Below are 25873 nucleotides of genomic sequence, written 5' to 3' on the forward strand. Positions count from 1 at the left end.
AGTAGATCAAACTTCGAATCATATGAATGTACTTAAGAATTATGATGACTACAATTATTTAGGCCTTTAACAGTATCACCACGTATGGGTTCATTAACCCAATGGGGGAAATCCTTTCACGGTGTATAATTATGTCAACTCATCACATTGCACACTTTAACTAGCTTACAATTGTGTCAGTTATACCTCAATAAAGTGGAAAAAAGGACACAATAATACTGCTTTAAACAGATAAAAATAAAGAATATCACCATCTATATTTCGGAAGCAGTGTGAACTGACGTGCAGAATACCTTGTCAGTGCAGTTGCTGTTCACAGCTGTCAGCGCCCCACTGTGGAGTCCTGATACCTCCCTGACTAGAAGACGCCAGCAACTCAAGTCTTCAGGGGCCTGCAGGGCCCTCCTTCATCTCAATTCTCCATCACTCCCTGGTTAGCTGCTTGTCTGAAATGTTCAAAGTATCACCTTCTTCTCTCTTAATCTGATCCCATCTCTGGTGTGCAAAAGGGTACCTGGAAAGCATTAATAATTCTTGGTATTGTTTTACTTCTTTTGGTGTTAGTTTGTATTTTAAAAAGCTATGCAAAATGAAAGTTCTCTTGACTTTGTCTTCGGAGAAATGAGTTCCTCGTATGACTAATAGAGGCAGTTTTCTCTACTGACTAGGGGAAGGTGAGTGGACGTATGGCAGGTGGACTGGCCTGGCCTCCTAGCTCCCATTTCTTGAGATCATTAGATTCCCAGTCCCTTTTAGAAGTTATCATTTTAACTAGATGTACCATTGTGAATCTGGCCCTGGTTATTCTACTGTTCTCTTGTAGCTCCAATTTCTGTGACCTACACTTAGGAATCCATCCTTGTACTGTCGTTATTGTTTTACATTTACAGTCAGGCACTGCATAATGATGTTTGGGTCAACAATGGCCCCCATATAGTCTGGTGGTCCCACACAATTATAATGGAGCTCAAAATAACTGTTACCTACTGATATCTTAGCCATGGTAACACTATAGCACAACACATTGCACAAGTACTTACTGGGAAAAGGGATTCGTCATCCCAAAATATGTCTGTTGGGCATAAGGATAATTTTAGGCTGCTTAATTTTAAGAAACGGCAGCCCTGAGAGAATCTCTGAAAAACAAGTTGAAGTTTTCCTTTGTAAAAGACATTCACATTTGTAAGAAACCTCTATTTGTAACAGTGTCCCCCATGCTGTATCAGAAAGAGGGGAATGACCTTATCTCCAGAAACACTCATCAATGCAGAAGGCAAAGACGTAGCTCTGTAGAGCGACCTTACCCTCCCCATACCCAATATCTTCCTTTGTCTTCAACAGAAGATAGTATTAGAGGTTATGGCTTCAGCCATTTCTGGGAGTTACTCAGTTTTCCTGGGTGTACCCCAGCATACAGGCGGTATACATGTTGTTAAACTTTTTTTAAATTACTTTATTGTTCAATTACAGTTGTCTGCATTTTCTCCCCACCCCAGCCAAACCCACCTCCTTCCCTTGCTTCCACCCTCCCTGTTGGTTTTGTCCATGTGTCCTTTAAATATCATATGATCTCACCTTTAGCTGGAACGTAATCAACAGAAGAAAAAAGCAAACAAAATATAACTAGAGACATTGGAATTAAGAAGAATCTAACAATAGCCAGAGGGGAGGGTGAGGGACAGTGGGGAGAGGGGTTTTTAGGAGCTACTGTAAAGGATACACAGATGTTGTTAAACTTTTGTTTTTCTCCCATTGATCTGTCCCTTATTACAATGGGGGCTCCGCCAAGAGCCCAGAAAGGTAAAGAGAAGAGTGCTCCCCTTCAGAGCAATAGGTTATACAATATAGCTTAGGTGTGAGTAGCCTATACCATTATACTCTCCAGGTTTGTGAAAGTTCACTCTGTGATGTTTGCACAACATCAAAATCTAAGGAGACATTTCTCAGAACTTATACCTGTCATTAAGCTGGGCATGACTATACATTTTAGTCATGCTCTACCCTCTTGGGGATATCTGAACATCCTTCAGGGTCCGTTTTCCAGCACATAGATCCTAGGTAAGAGAACTATCCAGACAGATACTTAACTTAGTTGGAAAGCAGCCCTATACTTTTTAACCTGTTGGAAGTCATCATTGCTACTACCTCTTAGCAAAGGAAGTTTACAGGGAGCTAAATGTATTGCATTCATAAATTTTCCTTTTGCCTTGCTTCAGACTTTTTAAGTACTCTTCTTTATTAATTGACTGTAAGCTTAAAAATTCCTGGCATTGATCTTATTCTGTATTTGTTTTCTTCCACAGCTCAGTTTGAACTGTGACCCTTTGTTCTATTCTCTGTGCCACTCTGTTATCTTAGTCGCTTGTATTTCTATATATTTCTTTTAATTTATCAATTAATTATGAAATATTATAGACATACAATACAGTAGAAGGAATGGAATGAACCACAAAAGACTCATCATCCAAATTAATCAACTAATAGTTATTTGTTGCTTTATCTTTTTTTATGTTTATCTTTTTACTGCTGAAATTTTTATAAGAAATCTCCCTCTTCATGCTATTGTCCTTGTATATCACTTTACACCTTTTTTCTTTATTTTATTTTTAAATATTCTTTATTATATTTCTACTTTATTACACAGCAGCAATGCCATCATCACCCATTATAAAATTTAAAAATACACTTTCTTGGCATCATTTGATATCTGTTTCATGTGAAATTCTCCAATGTTTGTGAAATATACTTTCACATTTTTATTTACTTGAGTCAGGATTTCAATTGTTTGTCTGATTTGATGAGATGTGATTTAATTGGTAATCCTACTCAGATCATCCCTGGCAGTAAGATTTAAAAGTTACTTTTAATTATTTAATTAGATTTTGGTTAAATATTCAGGTTAGGAGCGTTCTAAAAGTTGTACTCTGTACTTCATATTTTGGTCTCATCCCAGATGGTAATTGTCTCACACTAGTGATGTTAAGCTTGATTATTAGATTTATCAAATTTTCTATAAGCCTTTTATAAAATGGCTGCACATTAAGAAGTCTTGCTTGAATTAGTTTTATATTAGGAATTCCAAAATTATGATTTTCTCATTCTTATCACAACTGTTAGTTGAACTTTCATAGAGAAGAATTTGTCTCATCAGCTACAGCTGTCTTGTTATCCAGATTTCAGAAAAGACAGGATAAACTTTTAATTATTTCTCATTGCTTGAAATAAAACTGGAGTTTTATATATTTGATCTGTTTGAATAACTCTTTGTCATTTTTTTAATGCTCAGATTATTCCTTCTTTGGCCAAATGAACCTCTTCAGGCTATTTTTGAAAGTTCGCTTGCTTTGTGGCACCAGATATTCCAGTCTCATTGCACACAGCACAACAAGACTCAGAATTTGTCATTTCTTTCAGGAGCCTTGGTTCCTCTGGGTGGCTGATATATCTGGATACCATATCTATATGTTAGTCCCACTTCTTCTACTGAGCTGTCATTGCTTCTTGGCCTTTACATTGTAAGAGCTAAACATTTATATTTAAAATAAATATGAGTTCCTAATGATATTTCACATTTAAATGTATGGGTTTTAGTTAAATTATTTGATTGTATATATTTTTTCTTTTCTACTACACTCATGTCTTGCTTCTATGAACAGCATTAATAAAATTACTCATTTGCTTTTTCCGCCCATATACACACACAAGATAGGTCACTATGAATATAATTGTGTGTTACATGCTGTTGAATGGACTCCAGCACTTGGAGACTCTATGAATGTGTGATGTCTACAATGTCCTGTCCTGCTCACCTCCTGTATTCTCATGCCTAAGGCTTCTTTCATGGAATCAGTGAACCTCATATTTGGTCTTTCCCTTTTCCTACTGCCTCTTATTTTTCATAGCATTGTTGTCTTTTCTGAAGAACCCTGACTTCTCAGAATGTGCCTAAAGTGAGACAGCTTCAGTTTTGTCGTGTGTGCCTGAGCGATGTTTCAGGATTTATTTGCTCTAGGGCCCACTCGTTCAGTTTTTGTTTATCCAGAGTATATGTAGAGCTCTCTCCTCCAACACCATGTTTCAGATGAATCAATTTCTTTTCCTATCAACCTATTCACTATTCAACTTTTACATCAGTACATAGTAATAAGGAATTTGAAGGTCTTTGCTCTTGATCTTTCCTAATTTTTTCATTGCTGCCCTTCTGCGTACCAGCTTTCTTTTGATTTCCTGACTGCAGTCTCCATTTGAACTGATGACTAAACCGAGGTGAGCAAAAACTTCAAAAACTTCAGTGTCTTCATTGTCTATGTTAAGATTGGGTCTGTAGTCATGATTCTTGTCTCCTTGAACTTCCAATGCAATCTTGCTTTGCCACTTTCTTCTTTCACTTTCATCATATGTTTCAAATCATGGCTGCTTTTAGGCAGTAACATTATGTCATCTTCATATCTTAAGTTATTGATATGTCTTCCACCAATTTTCACTCCTCCCTTCTCTGATTCTAGCCCAGTTTTTCATAATATTTTCTGCATACAGATTAAACAAATAGAAAGATAAACTGCACTCTTATCTGACACCTCTGCCCATAGAACACCATTGTCTCTCTATATTCTGTCCCGACAATGGCTTCCTGTCCACAGTACAGGTTAGACACAGGGATAATCAAGTGCTGAGGCACACCCATCTCATTCAGAGAAACCACAGCTTTTCGTGATTCGAACAGTGAAAGGCTTTGTTGTTGCCTATAAAGCATAGACTGACCTGAAATTCTTTGGAGCACTGCAGCATCCAATGAGTGTTCACATTTAGATACTGAAATACCTCTTCCTTCCCTGCATCTAAGTTGAACATCAGGCTTTTCTTACTCCACATGAAATAGAAGCCTTTGTTGCATCACTTTGAGCCTCAATTTTTTTTCCAGATTTTTTCTTTTTTTTTAAAGATTTTATTTATTTTTAAAGAGAGGGGAAGGGAGGGGAGGAAGAGGGGAAGTGAAACATCAATGTGTGGTTGCCTCTTGCGCATCCTCTACTGAGGACCTGGCCTGCAACCCAGGCATGTGCCCTGACTGGGAATCAAACCAGTGACACTTTGGTTCGCAGGCCCGAGAGCATCAATTTATTTGCATGGAAAGTTAGGGCAGTGGCTCTGTAGTTACTGCATCCCTTGATACCCCTTTTCTTGAAGATAGAGATGTATATGGAATGTTGCCAGTCTGTAGACCATTGGGCTGTTTCCTCCATATTTGTTTTTTGTTGTTGTTGGGATTTTGACAGATTCGGTCTCTGTTGCTTGGAATAACTCTATCAGTATCCCATCTACCCCTGGTAATTTATTTCTTCCCAATACTTTTGGGGCAGCTTTCACTTCACTTTCTAAAATTACAGTCTCTCCTTCATAGGAATCTTCTTCAAAGGTATCTGTCATCTTTTTGTCTCTCCTATATAGATTTTCCACATACTGTTTCCACCCACTGTCTCTTCAAACTGTGTGTTTTGTCTTTTAGTTGCCTTGTAGTGTGTGTGCGCGTGTGTGTGTGTGAAAGCAGGACAGACTGTACTGAGCTGAAAGAACTGAGGTAAAAAGACTTTAGTGTGCGGTTTTATGTTTATCACTTTAAGAGGCTGCATTAATTGTTTGCTCTAGCTGTGGCATAAGAGACTAAAACTTCTGCTGGTGGTTTAGTTTTCTTGCATGTCCTGAGAGGCACTTTTTCTTGGTTTTGTGCTTTTTTAGTGGGAGTTATCAATAATTTTATTTTATTTTGAAATAATTTTAGACTTACAGAAGAGTTGGAAAGATAATATACTCTTTACTTAATTACCATAATGTTAACATCTTATATAACTATGTACATTTATCAGAACTAAGAAATCGATATTAGGAAATACTATTAAATAAACTAAAGACTTTATTAGAATTTCACCAGTGTTCTCACATTAGGAAGTAATAAAGATAATGGATGAAAAGGGGGAAAATGGATAGAAAGTATTGATATTACTTATTAAGAGGTTAAAATAGTTTCCAATAGATTTCCAACTTAAGGTAGAGGACCATTCTAATATAGCAAAATGTCAAGTAGTAAAAGAGTAATAAACATATACACTGTATGTTGAAACTATAAGTTCATTTATTTTTTGAAAAAGTAGGGAGAAGTAATACAATACATAAAGACTAACTGGATTGAACGGACTTTTAGTAGTTATTTTGTTTAGAATAGACCATTATTTTGTTGAAAATGGAACCAAAGGCTGAGGGTCAGCAGAGTGATTGATGGCCTGAGCGAAAGATTAGACATTTGATAATGTATTCTCCTGGAGGATACAAAGAAGGTTGGATTTGAAAGCACCAGTATTTTAAAAAATGATGCTATTAAGCTGTTTCCCCTCCTGGGAAAAGTTTAGGTGTCTGTTATAAAAGGACACCTTTTCCTTCGGGCAAAATAACTAAAGCAAAGCTAAGAGATAGGATTGCTAAACCAGGCATCTGAAGTCATAGGGGATTGTCTCTGCACCATTTTATACGTGTAACCTTGGAAGAGTCCTTTCGTGCTCTCTGTGTTACTTACCTCATCAGTAATATAAATATAATAGGGATTTGGGGAAGCTTAGTGAGATAATGTCTCTAATGTGGATTTAGAAATAAATTAAAGAAATTAGTTTCTGGCATGTACAGCCACTGGCAAGAGTGATAAAGTGAACATTTGCAGCAGGTGCTGTGTCAGAGGACCCTTCAGGAAAATATATTCATACCTTTGAGCTCATGAATAAACCAACATAAAACACTGGTTATGATTTATAAATTAATTCTAAATTTGCTGTTTAAACATTGTTAGCAAACTCCAAATCCGCACATGATAATAATGTGGGATTAATTTGTATTTATTAATACAATCCCAAGTTCCATCTTATAAACTAGGCCTATTGCAGTTTCCATATTTATTATCCTGAAATCTCATTTAACTTGGAAATAAATAGAAGGGACTTTCCAGTAGTGTTTCCAAGCATGGATCTTTATCATAAGGAGTATTCTTGCACAAGATAACTTGTGGTTTAACACTCAAAAAGTTTTGTCCAAGAATAAATATCTCCAAACTCTCTTTTGTAACCCTTTTGTCTTTGAAACATCTCTTCATTAGAACTGTATATGTTCAATGGGATTTCATTTTATTTTAACCAGAAAAGTCTCCTTGTTGTGAGATCAATATGCAAGTGTAATCGTTTTGGTACACTTCCATTCTCTTAGTTTCTCATTGTCTCAATGCCTCACCAGCCCCCATTCCCATGCTAAAGCAAAGAAACATCTCCGTTGTAAGAGACTGTGGGGTTTTTTGGTTTTTTTTTTTGATAGAATGAAGAATCAGAATATAAGAAAGTTAGCAAATATAGCTTGGATAGATAGTGGAATATGGCAAAATCAGATAACCGGAGTGTAGAAGAGACAACACTGTGTTTAGGAAACAATTAAATTCTCTTTCTGGGCTTAAAGGAAAACTAGTGTTATGACTGGTGTGGCTCAGTTGGTTGAGTTTCCTCCTGCAAAATGAAAGGTCACCGGTTTGATCTGCGGTCAGGCACATGCCTGGGTTGTGGGTTTGGTCCCCAGTCAGGGCACTGCATGAGTGGCAGCCAGTCGATGTTTCTCTCTCATGCCAATGTTTCTCTCCTTTTCTTTCTCCCTCCTTTCCCCTCTCTCTAAAACTAACTAAATAAAATCTTTAAAAAAAGGAAGACTAGTATCTGTCATACCTTATGTCTGTGTGTTATTACCATAGACAACTGGCCACAGGGGTGGGGCTGTCGGGGAGCTCTGCGGAGGATGCAGGTGGGCTGCGATCCGTGGGTGCTCCATGGACTCCAACCAGCTTCCTCAGATATGCGTGTGTCCAGGGTTAGGAGGCAGGCTGAAGGTCGTGGCAGCTCCATACTCCCTGACAGTGGGTCCTGCGGCCCTCCCTCTCCATTGACCGTGATACTGGAGTCAGGGAGAACCAAGGAGCGTCCTCCATTGGCCAAGATGGCACAGGGGAAGGTTTTTACACTGAGCATACCAGAGGTCAGAAAGATGGATGGATGGAGGGGGCTGGAGCACTCCAAAAGCTCATAAGATAATTGGGTAGAAAAAAAGCCCACCCCTCCCTATTCCTGTAAGTACTGCAGACTTGAGCAGGAAAGGGAGGTGGTCTTTCAGAGGCAGTCCACCATTTTCCAGATCAAAGCACTTGAATAAACCTCTTACCCTTTGCACCAACACCTGCCTCACAGCTTGGCTTTCACTGCAGCAAGCAGCTGAGCCTGCTTGTTTGGTTATATATATGAGGTCATGAGATAACTTCCGACCAAGCAAACTGAGTAACAGTGTGATAAACACTTGCAGGCCAAGGGCATAAAACTTCTCCATCAAATGATTCTCTTTTTTCTTCGTCTTCTGTAGTAAATTTGATGGTCTTTAGTTGAGAATTGGGAGCCTAAAATGAAAGAAGGCTAAATCTATGAATAATTGAATATAGCATAGTACATTTTAACTATTGTCTTCTTCCCCCACTAGTTTGGACTATGATGATATTGAGGACTGCATTTTCATTATGTTTAGCCACAGAGACTTAGTTACCTGTTACCATGGCGTAGCCTAGATACAAATAAGCCTTTGAATGCATCATTTTGCAAAGGTTACAGCCTACCTGGTCTTTTGACTCTGAACTCCACATTTACATCTAATTTTTCAAGAAAAATTTTGGTCACTCTGAAAACAAAATCATTTAATTCCATTAACATAGCATTTAATTAAGACATGGTGTAATTTTTGATCAATTACTGAACCTTAGGATCAACTACATTGTGTAACAAGGTATAAGTTATAATCTATAAATAATACCAAATTAGTAATGCATTACAATATATTTCCCTTAATTGTTTAACCATGGGAGTGTATTCTATGAAACTATAATGGGATTTGAATAGCACAATTTTAACCAAATACTTTCTACATCCCTTCACATGTATAATTCTTAAATTAACACCAAGATAACCATATTGTATTCTGATATTATCATCTGGAAGTTTTAAGAAAGTTTATCTTTCTACAGGAAGAAGGTAAGGTCTCTCCTAAGTCTCTTTTTCCTCAGTGTAAATATCCCAAGAAATGATTTAATAGGAAGCCAGAACTTGCAAAACAGGATAACAAGAGGGAAGATCTTTGGGGTTTTCTCTCTCTGTCTCTCCTGTCTCTGTCTGTCTCTGTCTCTCTCTCTCTCATCGTTTTCAGCCCAGCTTCCCTGACATGAAGTAGAAGATGACTGAAGAAACTGAAAAATGCTCCAGGGTAGGAAAGATGGCCTTTGTGACATGGTTGCCAAGTAAGAATAAGGCAGAAAAAAATCCATTTAGGCTGAGTCACCTACTGAATTTGAATGTGTAATTTCTGTGCACTGTATACCCAGTCTGCTTTTGTTTCTAGCCTGTTTCGCTTATGTCTCTCGCAGTCGAAGAGATCGTAGCTGTATGCCATGGGAAAGAAACTCCTCAAGAGAGAAGAATAATTATTATTTGGAAAGCAGGACTCCAAAACCATTTATGCAAATTACCCAACAGATGGGTACTGGAGCACTAGTGAGGTATGACATTTGTGAGGTTACATAATAAAAAAAAAATCATCCCATACCTCAGACGGGTTTTAAATATTTTAGTTTATCTTAACAATATTATTAAGAATATCCATAATCCCTCACATTTGTACTTGACAAAGTAATTAAAGGAAGAAAAATGCTCCTTCAGTCCATGATGTTTGCAGCATTAGAAATGAGCCAGATTTCACAAGCCAAAGGTAACTCACAGAGACAAGAGTCAGGTCACTCCGGTCTCAGGTCTCACCACCTGACAATTTTGCTATCATGGGAAATTAATGCTTGTTTTGCATTAAGAAATTATGATAATTTTTTTCATTTGTGCAGTGGTCATTAGTGGAATTGAATTTCTTGGTCACTTTCATAAATAGTGTTTTTCCAGAGAATAGAAAATATACTATTAATGTAACTGGCTTTGAGGATCTGTGGTCAAGACTAAAGATATGCAAATATGGTTTATGTAGGAGGTTGTTCCATGAAAGAAAAACTCAGCCAGTAAATATTTTTGGAAACAGGCAAAGAAACAAAAATATTCTCTATAATAGCTAACAAAAAAAAAAGAATTTTGGAAACCTAGAAACACATAGTATGAAAAACTAGGTAGTCTCAGGGATTTTCTGACAGAAAACTGATCTAATGAAGCAAGAGAACTAAGATGAGAGTTTTATGAGAATTCAATCCTATAAAAGTACTGTGTAGAAATCCAGAAAGAACATTAAATACCAAGCTACTATCAGGAAAATGAGTAAAGGAAGTGAAAAATGAAAAGAAGTAATTTCTTATAGTTTTTAATACCTTAGGAAGAAAAAAAAAAGAATATCCATAAAGATCAAACCCTAATATGTGGAGAATATATTCATAAGTAAAGCATTTGCAGAAATCACTGAGATTTGGCAGGGTATTGGGGGAAACAACTTTCTGTGGCTCTCCTCAGAGTGCTTACTCTGGCAACATGAGGTATCTGCAGGTTTCATACCAGCCGACTTAGCATGATAACTTACAATAGGAGAAAAAGTAGGTAAAGAGACAGAAAGACAAATGGGTAAACTATAATCTCCTGTCTTTAAACTAAAGAAAAAGCAGGGGAGACATATATACGGAGACTTTCACCTTCTTAGCATTCCACCAAAAGTCTTCAGGCCCACAGAGTCAAAGTCACCATTCCAAATTGTCACAGCCTTGGGGCCTGGACTCCAAATCTTAATTTACTGAACTTTGGTCAGAAGACAGTTTTCATTTTAGTTTTCTTAAGTTCTGAGTTTACTTCATTCACTTAAATGAAATTCTCCCTGAGTCAGCTTGCGGTGACTTGGAATGTTGGTGTATCATTTTAGATTTGGGTACAGTTGCATGTCTATAAACCTTGTGGTCCTTTTGAAAAAACTTGGGTTGTCTCCTAGACTCAAGATCTGACTCCAAATGCATGACGGAACTCCAGGTTTTACTGTCAGAACAATTGAAACTGAGATGAAGTGAGATTTACAAGAGTCATATTTAGGTATCAAATACATCTCCTAGTAAATTTCAAATTTGATAGGGAGAGTACTATTCAATATACAATAATGTAAATGACTAAAGTTCCCACACTTTAAGTTGTTTTGTTTTATAATTTTAAAAGTTACACAAGGCCCTGGCTGGTGTGGCTCAATGGACTGACTGCTGGCCTGTGAATCAGGAGATTGCCAGTTCTATTCCCGGTCACGGCACATGCCTGGGTTGTGGACCAGGTCCCCAGTTGGGGGCATCCAATCAATGTTTCTCTCTTTATCTTTCCTTTCCCCTCTCTCTAAAAATAAATAAGAATTTTTTAAAAAGTTACACAGGAATGTATAATAGTCCTAATAATGTGTGTCTTTGGGTAAAGTTTCGAGCAAATATTTTTTGGTAAATCATTATCTGTTGATTCCTACCTTTGTGAATAAAAAGTAGGTCCCTCAAAAGGAAAAAAATCATGACCATTTTCAATTTTTTGGAGACACATTTACTTCTCTATCAGGAACAAAAACTAGTAAGGATTATGGAGGATGGTAGAAAAAAATCTTCTCTCTGTCTGAATCTTAACACTGTTTTCACCTGGGCTTTATATTAGTGCATAGTTTAACCTTGACACTATGGACCTATGGACACTTCAGGTCAGACAACTATTTGTTCAGGGGGTTTCCTGTGCATTTTAGAATGTTTAACAACATCCTTGGCCACTGTCCTTAGAGGTTAGTAGTACTCACCCACCCCACTCCCACTCCTATATTTTCGACAAACAAGAAAGTCTCCAAACATTGCTAACTATCCTCTGGGGGACAAAGTCACCCCCAGCTGGGAACCACACTGCAGATGTTTAGCTAGGTTGACGTTAACTCTTGGGGGTGAATAAGAGAGTCTTGGCCACAGACAGTGTAGGGGTAGAGGAGAAATTATTCCTGAAGGATGTCACAGTCTGAAGATAAGTACGTTTTTCTGTACACCTGCTAATTCAGTCACTTTTTCTGATAATTTTCTTTTCACTGTGATTTTATAGTTTTTGTTAAAATATTCCAGATTATGTTATATGTAATCCCAGAAAAGGACGGGGCACGCACTAAAATTTAAGTGGTAGTTTTTAGGGAAAGATTCTCTAAGTCTGGGTAGTGGTGGCAATGCCTATTATAATGAGATGTTTACGAAAGTGCACTTTACAATATACAGCTCTCGGTAAGCTTTTCTTTCTTAAAAAATATTTTATTTATTTCTTTTTAGAGAGAGGGGAAGGGAAGGAGAAAGAAAGGGAGAGAAACATCAATGTGTGGTTGTCTCTCACATGCCCCCTACTGGGGAACTGGCCTGCAACCCAGGCACGTGCCCTGGCTGGGAATTGAACTGGTGAACTTTTGCTTCGCTGACTGGCGCTCAATCCACTTAGCCACACCATCCAGGGCTCAGTAAGTTTTTCTTAAAAAATACTACCTTATCTGTAGTTTCTGAAAGAAAAGCTTTAACATATACATTACTTAGTAGGCTTATAACTTTTTACCTTAAACTAAAATCTTAGAAAATCAGAGTTTAAATTTACATATTTTATTAACATCAAATATATTGTGTATCAGTATTCGATAGGACATGTCCAATAATGATTTAGAATTTTGAAGACCAAAATAGAGTGTCTAGATCCCAGACAATAGAGTACCTGGTATTGTTCTTATATCTGTATTATGGATAAAAGTGGATATTAAATTTCTCCTTTTTTCAAATAATGCTAAATAGTTATGGGCAGAAAAAACTCCACTGTTTTTCCACTTGGCCACTTGTAAGCTAAGAGTGAAACCGCATGAGGGGGTAGATAAGTGGCAGGTATGTGTCAATGTAGTGACTTATCATATAGAGGACAGGTAAGGAGAAAAACTCCAGTCTTTTCCTACCTAGGGAAGCTCATGGAAATAGATAGAAGTCTGTTTAAGGGTGACTTTGAAACAGGAAAAGACACCAGAGTTCGAGCTGCCTGTCACTACCAAACCCAATAAGCAATGACAGTGATTAAATCTTCACGGGCGCTTTATTCAGATGGCCAACAATCTGAGAAGATGGTGGGTTCATCCCCTAACAGACTATCTGGTCTCCTCTTTCCAGGCCAAGGCTTTTATAGCAGGGAATAAACAAGGTGTGGTGAGGCATTTTGAAGTTCAGGGAGGATTGGGTGAAAGAAGCCGCAACATTCTTGTCCTGGACAGTTAGTTGTTCCCAGGGGCAGGTGGTGCACTGTCTCTCCCTGGAACACAAAGGCCCGGATGCCCCCAGTTGTCCCCAGGCAGTAATCTTTAGCAGTGCCGCAGGTCAACTGTTTTCCCTGGAGTCAGGATGGGCCTTATCTGTAGTTTCTGAAAGAAAAGCTTTAACATATACATTACTTAGTAGGCTTATAACTTTTTACCTTAAACTAAAATTTTCCAACTCTTGAGTCCCCTATCAACTTCAAAATAAAAATTTAATGAACATAAAAACAAAAAATTAGATGTTGAGCTGAACAAGTATTGAAAGTATAACTAGCCCTGGCTGTTGTGGCTCAGTGGATTGAGTTCTGGCCTGCCAACCAAAGGGTCGCTGGTTTGATTCCCGGTCAGGTCAGGGCACATGCCTGGGTTGCAGGCCAGGTCTCCAGTGGGGCAGTGTACAAGAGGTAACCACACATTGACGTTTCCCTCCCTCTCTCTCTCTTCCCACCCCTCTGTCTAAAAATAAATAAATAAAATCTTAAAAAAGAAATGAACCAGAAAGCATAATACAATCATTTAAAAAAATAAACAAACTCAAGCATTCATTCTTTTTATAAAAAGAAAGCATAATTATATAAGGTTGATGTCATGCCATTGAAAAGTAAAAAAATAAAGCTTTGTGAGGATATAAATTTCAAAGTATTTTGGAAGAAAATTGTCATAGTTAAGATTGTAATCTCATTCTATTTGGAATCATACCTTTAACTTACAAGGTTTTTTGGACCTTCCGTGCTGCTCAAAGACACTGGATGATCGATAATTGCAAAATGCTCTCTGAAAACACTCCGATGGACTGCCTAGTAGAACTCAAAGACCTACAAGGTTTTTAACATGATCAAGTGATTACTGAATGAAGAACCCAAAATATATTTTAACAGGTGTATCACCTTTCTGCAAGACCATTTATATTTTTACTCAATACATCAAAGGGAGATATCAAATTTGAAAAGAGAGAGAAAAAACTGAAATATTTAAAAGTTTCTGAAGGATCATTTCCTATATGAGCACAGTCAGCCAATTAAATCTTAGGTTAGGAAGAGTGAAGTCTTAGGTGATGTGTGATATTAGGAGCCTATATAATCTTATTAATATTTATAAAATCATGACATGCGTGAGAAAGGTAGTCCATCATATTCTCCTCTCATTTTCCTCGCCTCTTTCAAGAGTCATAATCGGTAAAATCTTTAGGAGCATTCCCAGCCATTATTTCTTTTCATTTGATACACAATTTCTAAATGCTATACCAATGCCTCAGATAATCACTTATTGTAAAGTTGAAAGGGAAGGAAACTGTGATAATGGAGCAGTTGCATAGTAACTTTTCATTCACATTCCAAACAAATCATGAGTAACACAGTCCTTTTCTTTTTGGATTACCTGTCGTACACTTACTTCAGGTCACTTTGAGTTATAACTCTAAGGCTCACAAAATTTTATGTTATTATTTGTTCCTTTCCCTACTAAAATTAATCCATTTGGCAAGTAATATCTAATTTTATTTGTATTTATATAAAGCAGAAAAAATCACTTACAATATGAAATAAGATAAAGATTACACTCAATAAATATATTGTAAATCATATGAGAAAATATCTTCAAGAGTTTTATTGAATAATGTACATTGAATTAGAAAGAATTTTGAAATGTTTTATTTGTTGGTTTTAGCCAAAGTTGCTTGTATATGCACATATATACTATCAATTTAAATATATGTCAAATAAATATCATATATATATCATATATCAACACTACCAAGTTAGTTTTGAAAAACCATTAGATTTTAAATAATTAGTATCTCTGATCAATATCAATTTGGTTGCTTAAAGTTGCTTGAGAATGGCTGAAAATAATTTCTCATGTATACCATGTGAAAAATGGAAGACAACTTGGTATTCTATATCTTAGTAATGTGTATTTGCTTCACTTTCCTGAGACTTTCTTATGAGTAAGGCTGTTTATTTTTACAATTTTTAAGAAATAAAAGAATGTAAGTAAATATGTTGTCCTGGAGAAATATTTGTCTATGTTATTTTCTCTAATTTGTGACTTGGCCAGTATACCTTGCTATTCACAGAAATGTCTATATTTAAAGTTATATATATATGTTTATATGTATGTGTGTATATATATATAACTTAAAAAGTTATATATAACTTCAAATATTTATATATATAACTTTATATATTTATATATAATTCATATGTAAAGTCTTGATGTGTAATAGGTCTTTGTCAATTTTGTCTGGAAGATAGTGTTTTCTGTCAATAGGCAAACTTGAAATTCCTGTTTTTTTCAGAAAGGTATCAAATTATATTTTAAAACATCTCCATGCCATTTTTTGATTATCTCCTCTATGGTCATCAAATACATATATTTAGTTTCTACAACTAGCATTCTCCCCCTCCAATTATTTTTGTTGGCCATGTTCATTCTGATAGGTAGGTAGACATTACATAATTTCAGTATACACACCAATATACATATATATAATATTTTATTTTCATTTATATTGCATGCCCTCAATGTTGTCTCTTTACTGCCTACAGCAACGGGACCTGCAGATCTTACTCTACAAATTCTGTAGACTGTGATGGCTTTTGATGCCAGCTCTGCTTGTTTCAGCTGTTTGTAAACATTTACACATCATTTGAAAAAAGCCCAATTTCTCTTTTGGATACTTTTGTATATGTTGTATTTGGTTTAGTTTTGATGCTTTTTTTCTCCTATAGGATTTCCAAAAGGAATAGTAAAATCATTTAGACGGAATTCTGACTATACTGTACAAAATTATTCAGGAAGAATTTCTGATAGACCATGTATAGGGAATAGTATGTGAGAAAGATTACCATTTGGAACATTTGATTTCTTAAAGTTTTCCTTGCTTAGTCATATCTATTATACTGGATTTTTATATTCCAAAAGTACATGTATACTTCTTTAAAGATAATTTTCTCAAAATAGAGGCATGCCTGGTGAGTTCGTGAAAGTACAAAGGCTTAAAATTGAAGAAAACGTGTCATGAGAAGATAGAATTAAGGGAAAGTAGGGCAACTGCAGACAAAAAGAGTAAGTCATGATTTTGATGAAATGGCCAAGTACTAATAGTGTATGTTTGTCTTATTTCAGTGTAGAGAGTGTCATAATCTTTTTTATGGATGAGAATAAATAGAATGAGAAAGGTTAAGTAAAATTCCCAAGTTTATTAAGCTACAAAGCAGCAGAATTTAATTCAGGCACAGTTGATTTATGGGTTCAAGCTCCTACATTGATATGAGAAAATAGTAAATAAAAACTAGATACTCTTGCTTGGGAAGAGAGTCAGAAGCAGAGAGCTAAAGCAGCTGTTCCAGGGTCTTCAAAGATATTCAGAGGTGACTGGACATACTGGTATATCTCTAACAATTTTCCAAATTATTCTGAGTGTGGCTGTGCTACTGACTCCTTTCTTCTTTTTCATGCTTCCATATATGTCCTTAAAACACAGGTTTATTAACACCATAAATCTGTTTCTATTTTATTTATTTATTTATTTAGAGGGGAAGGGAGGGAGAAAGAGAGGGAGAGAAACATCAGTGTGAGAGAAAAACATCGATCTGTTGCCTCTCGCACACGCCCCAACCCGGACGAGCCTGCAGTCCAGGCATGTGCCCTGCCGTGGAATCAAACCAGCGACTTTTCATCCTGCAGGATGAGGCTCAACCAACCGAGCAATGCCAGTCAGGGCCTAAGTGTCTTTCTTATAACCAAAGATTCTAACTAAAAATGCATTTATAGCAATAGTCTTCCAAGTATATATAGCATCTCAAAATGCAGGAAATTATCTTTAATAAAGTACATATTCCTTATAATAAAATCTACTATTCCCACCAACTTTTTTTTTTAACTCTGAGAGTCACACCTATGTCTAATTTAAAATCCTAGTTAAATGAACCAAATCGTAATTGGGTGCAGCTATTTAAAATGATTTCATTAACACTTTTAAGCTTTATTTGATTTTTTTTAAAGTTTTTATTCTTCTTAGTTTTTACATGCTTTTCTTGAGATATGTATTATTTTTATTTTCTACTCTCTCTCTCTGTATAAACATACTCTTATGGAGAACCAACAATGTTTATAGTTATAAGCATTAAAATATGGGGAAAAGAGCATTCTCTTCATTATTTTCTGAATTTCAGGTCATTTTCTCTCTTTGATCTCTTCTTTCATTTCAAATACATGAAATATTTGAAATATATATTCTAAAAACACATCCCCATCACTATCTGTCTCATTGTGCATAAATGTGATATAAATATTTAATGGGGGATTCTGCTTCTGGTTAGAATGTAAAAGGTCTCTGTTCAATCCCTCAATCAATCAATAACACAATTGTATCTATTTTTAAAGCACCATCATAAATTCCACTCCTGCTTAAAGAGATATATGCCTCAGACACTTGCCACTCTACAGAACTGAATTAAGCAAGAATATTGTATGGATTTTCAACAAACTTATCACATCCTACTATGTAATGATCCCACATAAATATTTTAGAAATAACATATCTATACCATAGTTTTCTAGATGAATTTTAGCCCATTGCATGCCTCATATTTAATTTATCCTATATATGTCTTTTAGCATGGCTGAAATCTTGTGTATATTGATTACGGAAAGACTGAAAAAAATCTTTCAAAAATGCAAAGGGATATAAAAATATCAGGGTTTTCACTTAAAGTTAGAAATGAAAACTAGACTTTCTTTTATGTTTCCTAGTATATATCTAGCTAAGGATCTAGATATATGGTTCTTGTCATCTCATTTCACCAGCATCCTCTGATGGTCAACATAAAATACTTACGTGTCTTCTGGACACAAGTTGACTTAACTCGCAACCTTCTGGTATCTAAGCCCAGGAAGCAGGGATTGAAATGTCCTGATCCCCACAGGTGATTCCTCAAGCTCTGGCCTGGGGCATGGTTTCAGAGGAAAGCTTGACTAGAGAATGCTGTAGTTATTGTATATAAAAATAGAGGACTTGTCAACTTAGTTTGTCATCTTGGCATTTTTCATGAACGTTGAATTCACTTTTAAAATAGAACTATAGAAGGTGAACAGATAAATAGCTCTAGAAAATAATTTCTATAAGCTCATGATAGGCTTGGAAATTTTATTTTTCACACATTTCATGTTTAGTCATACATTAAATGACCACTTATTTTCTGATTAAGTCTGTGCTCAAGCTATTTGTGTAGCTCCAAAGGATGCAAGTAAGACACGAGAGAAATGTGAGTTTAGTCTACAGAGAAAAAAGAAAAAGTAAAGGACATATAAAAAAAAGATGGTCTGTCCCTAACCACTAAAACCGGAGGCGTTCCAAGCCTACAGGACAGCAAAGAGCCAAGTTAGGACAGCTGGAACAAAGAAGCCCTTGAAGTCCTGCCTACAGTGATATCCCACGGTCTAAATTCTCTAATTCTGGTTGAAAAAAATATATATTGAAACGCACTGTACAGAAACAACCAGTTGCCAAAGACTTTGCATCTCGGAAGTGTCCTGATCGGCACATTGGAATATGCAGTTAACACCAACTGAAAATGATATCTTCATAAAGCCACTGTTAAATGTTACAGAAAGAACCAGAATCTAAAGCCGGCTGTTCCTACTGTACCTGATCCTGTTAAACTTTGGGGATCACAACTGTAGCCAGTGGAAATGACGTCCTTGCAGTGTCGTGAGAAAAGCCTTTCAGAGACCACACATGGGAGGATGAGATAGGGTGGTAAGGTTTGATGTAGCTGGAGCAAACACAGAGAACTGTCCCGGGTTCAGCTCCATCCTGCTGCTAAAGACGTCCACTCTTGTCTTCATCAAGCCAGGAAGAAAGGCCAAGGTCCAGAGATTCTGTGCCATCAATTCAGTCCATACCGAAGCTTCGTCCAGTTCAGCCTCGGCCCAATCCTGCCAGCTTAGTCTGTTTGCGGCTGCGCTTCGGCTGGCGCTGCTGCGCTGTGCTCAGGTGTGCTTGGAGGCTGCCAGGCCCCAGGCCGCTCTAGGCCCCAGCAGCTGCCACAGAGAGAGAACACAGGAGCACATGGCTCAGGGTGTACTGGACACAGAGAGAGGGTGGAAGGAGAGGGAAAGGGAGGGGAAAGGGGAGACAGAGAAAAGGTTTTGTTAAACTTCAATTATATAATCTCAGGCTTGGGAAGGGCCAGGTGCTCTTTCAAAATAATTTCCCAATCCTCTGTGGGCTTGTCTTGGGTCCTCCCCTTAACGAATCCATTTCCTAGAATTCCCAGAGCTCTGTGTCTCTTATCCAATCCGATCCCTTTTCTGGAGTAGGCTCCACCCCTATGGGTACCACTTTATTTCCTACTATACATACCTCACAGTAGGAGGACTTTCCCCTGTGCTGACTTGGCTTCCACTGGGCCCGCGCCCAGCACAGGTATTTTCCCTTTATTATTTATCCCCACTCCCCACCCCACCCTACAGTCTAGGCGAGTGGACCAAGTGCTGCCTGGGAAGACCGGTAAGCTGGCGCCGTCCTCCCTACATTGCCCTTGGTGTGGCAAGCTGAGGTCTCCTGAGTTGTCTGAAGCGGTAACTTCCAGACTTAATGGGGTTTATTGTCTGATTCACCTCCCTAGTTTATTAGGCTTAGTAGTATCTGATTCTTTTGGAACCCTTCCTTTATTAGCACCTAGCTGCCTATGCTAACACAGCTCAGCATCACTAGAAAACTCTTATTGGACTCTGGTTTTCAGTTGGCACCACTGTGCACGTGGTGCATTTCTGGTTGGTTTTTACAGCCTTTACCTACCTAAAATTCTGCATAAAGGAAGTCAGTTTTCTAATCAGTTCTTTTTTAAAAGTAAAATACTGATAGAACACTTAAAATAATTATAAGTAATTATTTAAACATTTATCAAATATATCAATTATAAGAGACAACAAACCCCCATATTTTGTTCTTTTTTTAATCAGTGTAGCACATGATTCAAATTAAGTCTAACAGTAACAAATAACAAAAATACATTCATTAATTTATTAAACATCACATATTTTCCATTTTTTTAAATCAAAATGTGACTTTGAAAGAATTTATGGTATAGAGATTAAATTCTAGCAGGGCCTCTGTTCAGTTTGTGGTGAAAAACTGTACTAACAGCAGAAGCACTAAAGCAGAGTTAGGATTCTCAAGAACCAATTGAAAACATCATCACAGTTTTGTGTAGACTCTTCATAAAATGAAATCACTTTATCTCAAATTATGGAAGGTACACTGTATGCCAAGGTTGTTATGAGTATGTTTCATTACTCTGTAGAATGTGACCCATGCTTGGACAAAAACATTCAGCATCTTAAGTGATAAACATTAAGAATGTTTATCCTAAATGTTCCTTCTCTTTAATAAACTCTGACCTTGCACTTTGATACAACAACTTCTGGTTTTATGTTTCTCTCCATGACATTTATAGATGAAATTGGATCATTAATCACTCTAAGCACTTTCTTACCTGGTCCTTACAACAAATTTACTTTGAATTTTCACAATATAGCTTTTTAAATGCAAATAAAGCTTCCCAGTTTTCTAAACTATCTTTCCCCTCAATGCAAGGGATTAGCTGCTGGTATTCTCCCCTGTAAACCCCTCGCAAAGCAGATTACAGCTCTGTTCTTGCAGAGTCACAGCCTTCTACAAGTAAGAGGTTGTAATGCTAGCTAGTACTCCTTTTTCCGTTTCACTATCCACAGGAGCTAGTGAAAGATGAAACTTTTCATCAGTTCTACCTGCTTATGTCCCTTAAAATAATAGTCAAATTCACCCCCTCCCAAATATAATTGAGGTTTAAGCAGTGATTCCAAGAAACACTGAGCATTTTTGTACAGAAATCAAATCAGTTTCTTGGTCTGCACTCTCACCAAATAAAAGGATTTATGATTTTGTTACTTGCAAGGGAAATGTTCTGAGAGCACTACCACGTGAAAGGGCACTCCCCCATTTCCCTCTAGTCCTCTGGTACAGTCTGTTCATTTGCTGAGGTGTTACCATGACATCTTCCTGGATCATACTTTGTTCAAGGACACATAAACTGAGAGAAAAAAAAATGATTAAAAATATGTAAACATTTTTCTCAAATAAATTTATCATAATAAGTTCACAAAAGGCAAAATACATGTAAAAGTAGAGCTTCCAAACACAAGTAAAAAATAAAGTGCCTGCATTTTTAGTAATACAGCTGTGGAGAATGTTTGAATTAATTTCTGACTAAATAAAATGCACAACCCCAAATATTTGAGAGACATATAATTTTCGAATGAACATGGCATTTTAATTAAAATATACGTGTTGACGACAGTATACATTTATAAAATGTGCCAATATCAGGTGATTTTTATAAACACTTTCCTGATTTTTTAATTTTAGTGTCATATTTGAAGTTTTGCACTGTTACAAAAATATGATTCCTACTACTTGTGTTACGGGGCCAAATTCTGTGTGCCTGGTGCTTCTTCAAAAGGCCAAAACTCAAAACATCATACTTTGGAGTAAAGAAAGGTTGACTGATCTAGAAGTTGCTAACCAAGAAGATAGGAGACCTAGTAGTGCCTCAAATCCATTTTAAAAAAATACAGAGTTCGGGCTTCTTTTATGTCAAGGGAAGAGAAAATAGGAGGGGCTGTGTTTATAAAAACTGAAGCCCCAAACAGAATGCCTCTAAAGTTTCCCATCTCTAAAGCAGGTGTTACTAGGCTGAAGGCAATGGGATTAACAAAGGACTGACCAACGCAGAGTCAGAGAAAGCGATCATTTCTCTCCATTACACTTGGAGGAAAACAAGAAGGAGGGTTTCTGGACCAAAGGAGGGTTGTGTGTCCTTAAGGAACCATAAATGGCAAAAAAAGCAGGAAGTAACCCAAAAATCAGATTTCACCAGAGGAAATGCTCAATATTCTTTATTATATTCTCTTAGTTCTGCAAAGACTCCTTCAATGAACCCTTGGCAAAACTAATTTATTCAGAAAACTGAAGCTTTGCAGGAAACATTTGGTCATCAACAGATTACACTGACTCTAGTAAGTTTAGGAAAAGATAAATACAGCCTGGGAAAGCAGCATTAGCATTGGCTAACCCCGCTAGGAGCAGGTCTTAATGATTTTTCACAGTGGTAGGTGTTTATAATTCTCAGTTAAGGATCTGAAAATTAAAAGAACTACATACATTATCAGAATTTTTGAGGAAAAAAATCAAGTGACTTAATTAGATTACATTAATATGTATTGTATTTGCATAACTTGTTAAAAACTGTAATGTAGTAAAATTAGCTGTATATTTTTAAGGAAAAAATTGTCCAATATATATTGTGTTTAGATCAGAAAGGCATAATTCTTGGCATTTTTTTACATTAAGATCTAGAATCCTGTATAATAGCTTGAGACAAACTTAAAAGCCATTTGTTCTAACCTTATATCTGATTAAGAATTTTTCTACAATAGGGTTTACATTAAGTCATATAGTTTTGTACAGCAAACTACTGGTAAAAAGACAGCCAGATTATTTTAGGAGCTGTTACTTCTTTTTGTTAATTTGAAATCTGCCTTGCTGACTTGATATTAATTATTTTCTCTGGACTTGTATATCCACTGAATTTCTTACTAAAACTTCCATAGGTTTAAGTAACTGATATAAGCTTATAATCTGGCTCCTAAAACTTCTGTTTTCAAATTCAATATGAATTATTTTTCCATAACACACTGACTTGTTATTTTATAACTTGATTCAGATCTGTTTATATTTCTCTAATTGTAAATTTTACTCTTAAAGAGTTCTCTTAAAAAGGAACATAGCAGAATACAGTAATGTTAGTACTTCTCTCCTGTATATAGTTGATAGTTCTCAAATTGCTGTTCTACAGGGTTATGTTCCACAAGTGACTTGTGGATGTGTTTGTGGGAAAACAGTTCTATTATTAGATATGAGAGATACTGTGCTAACAAGATTTTATAAAACAGAACTTCTTTAAAAAAAAAACAAACTATTAATTACCTTGTGGTATCTGAAAAGTAGAATGGTGCTTACCAGGGCCTGGGGGGAGGGGGGAGGGGGAATTGTCTAAAGGGTATGGACAAATTGAAGCAAGTTTCAAATATGGACAAGTTTCAAATTGAAAGATAAAAAAGTGCTGGAAATCTGCTTCACAACGATATATTATTTAGCACTATGGAACTGCACTCATAATAATGGCAAAGGTGGTAAATTTCATATTATGTGTTTTATTTTTTGCCACAAAAAACTCCTGTTAACTCTATTGCATGATGCTATTGCCATATTTCTATAAATGGTTTTAATTATTCCTCAAATTTGATCATACCTTTTTTTTGTTTTTATGTTTTTGAGGTACATATATCAATACCTTTGAACAATATAACATGTAACATATTTTGATAAAATACTTCTTGATCTTTATTTTGTTTTAACTACATTTTATTGATTATGCTATTACAGTTGTCCCATTTTTTTCTCCCCTTTGTCCCCCTTTGTGCAGCACCCCATACCCTCCAGCATTCCCTCCACTAGTTCACATCCATGTGAACTAGTTGTACATATAAGTTTGTTGGCTTCTCCATTTCCTATACTATTCTTAATCTCCTCCTGTCTATTTTGTGCATACCAATTATGCTTCTTATTCCCTGTACCTTTTTCCCCCTTTCTCCCCCTGCACCTTCCCTGCTGATAACCTTCCTTGTGATCTCCATTACTGTGATTCTATTGCTGTTCTAGTTGTTTGCTTAATTTCTTTTCTTTTCTTTTTTTTTTAGGTTCAGTTGTTAATTGTTGTGAATTTTTTGTCATTTTACTATTCATAGTTTTGATATTCTTTTTCTTAGATAAGTTCCTTTAATATTTCTTATAAGTGCTTGGTGATGATGAACTCCTTTAAGTTGGCATTATCTGGGAAGCACTTTATCGGCCCTTCCATTCTAAATGATAGCTTTGCTGGATAGAGCAATCTAGGTTGTAGTATGTCCTTCCTTTTCATGACTTTGAATACTTCTTTCCAGCCCCTTCTTGTCTGTAAGGTTTCTTTTGAGAAATTAGCTGATAGTTTTATGGGAACTCCTTTGTAGGTAACTATCTCCTTTTCTCTTGCTGCTTTTAACATTCTCTCCTTATCTTTAATCTTGACTAATTTAATTATGATATGTCTTGGTGTTTTTCTCCTTGGAACCAGCTTCTTTGTGACTCTCTGAGCTTCCTGGACTTGCATGTCTAGTTCCTTTGGCAGATTAGAGAAATTTTCCTTCATTATTTTATCAAATAAGTTTTCAAATAAATTTCAATTTCTTGCTCTTTCTCTCCTCCTTCTGGCACCCCTGTGATCTGGATGTTGGAGAATGTAAAGTTGTCCCAGAGGTTCCTAACCCTTTCCTCACTTTTTTGAATTCTTCTTTTTTCATTCTGTCTGGTTGAATGTTTATTTCTTCTTTTTGTTTCAATCATTGATTTGAGTCCCAGTTTCCCTTCCTTCCCTGTTGGTTCCCTGTGTATTTTTCTTTATTTCACTTTGTATAGCCGTCACTTCTTCCTTTATTATGTGGCCATACTCAGGCATTTCTGTGAGCATCCTGATTACCAGTGTTTTGAACTCTGCATCATATAGATTGCCTATCTCCTTGTCACTTAGTTCTTTTTCTGGAGTTTTGATCTGTTCTTTCATTTGGACCATATTTCTTTGTCTCTGTGCACTTGTTATGTTATAAGGGGTGGAACCTTAGGTATTCACCCCAGCAGGGCAACCCACTTCTGACTCTTTGTGGGGGGGAGGGGTCAGAGAGTGAATAATGCCACTTGCTTGGCTCTCACCCTGCTTTCAGTTATTTCCCTTGCCTCCCATAAGCCAATTGTGCCGTTTCAGTTGCTGATTCCTGGATGTGTGGGTTTGTGTACATTCTAGGATCCCATGGGCCTCTCCACCAGACTGTTCTGTGAGACAGAGAGTTTCTCCTGCCACCGCAACCCCTGCAGATGTTTACAGCCAGAGATTTTGAGGCTTTTCCCTCACTGGAACCCTGGGCTCCCAGTCTGTCTTGCTCCCCAGTTGTTCCTGTCAGCTCATCCACCAGTGAATGTGGGATATCCCAGTCTGCCCACTGCTGCCTCTCCTGCCCTTGCTGCCCCTCCTACCAGTTTGGATGAATGTTCCTTCTTTAATCCTTGGATGTTGGCCTTCCATACAGTTCAATTTTCTGGCAGTTCTGGTTGTTTTTAGTGTTTAAGTTGGTTGTTATACTTCTTTAGGTCATGCAAAGAAGTGAGGCATACCTACCTACACTGCTATCTTGGCCAGCTTGATCTTTATTGTTGAAAATTAAGATTACAAGATTTTAAATCTATCCATGAAGGAGTAAAAGTTTTGTTTCTAACCTATCATTGTCTCTCGTGGAAGGATTTTTAACTTAATTATTTACTTAAGAACCCATTTAGGTTTATATTATCAGGAAGGTATGAGAACCTACTACA

This window comes from Desmodus rotundus, chromosome 13 (assembly GCF_022682495.2).
Source record: "Desmodus rotundus isolate HL8 chromosome 13, HLdesRot8A.1, whole genome shotgun sequence".
Lineage (NCBI taxonomy): Eukaryota > Metazoa > Chordata > Mammalia > Chiroptera > Phyllostomidae > Desmodus > Desmodus rotundus.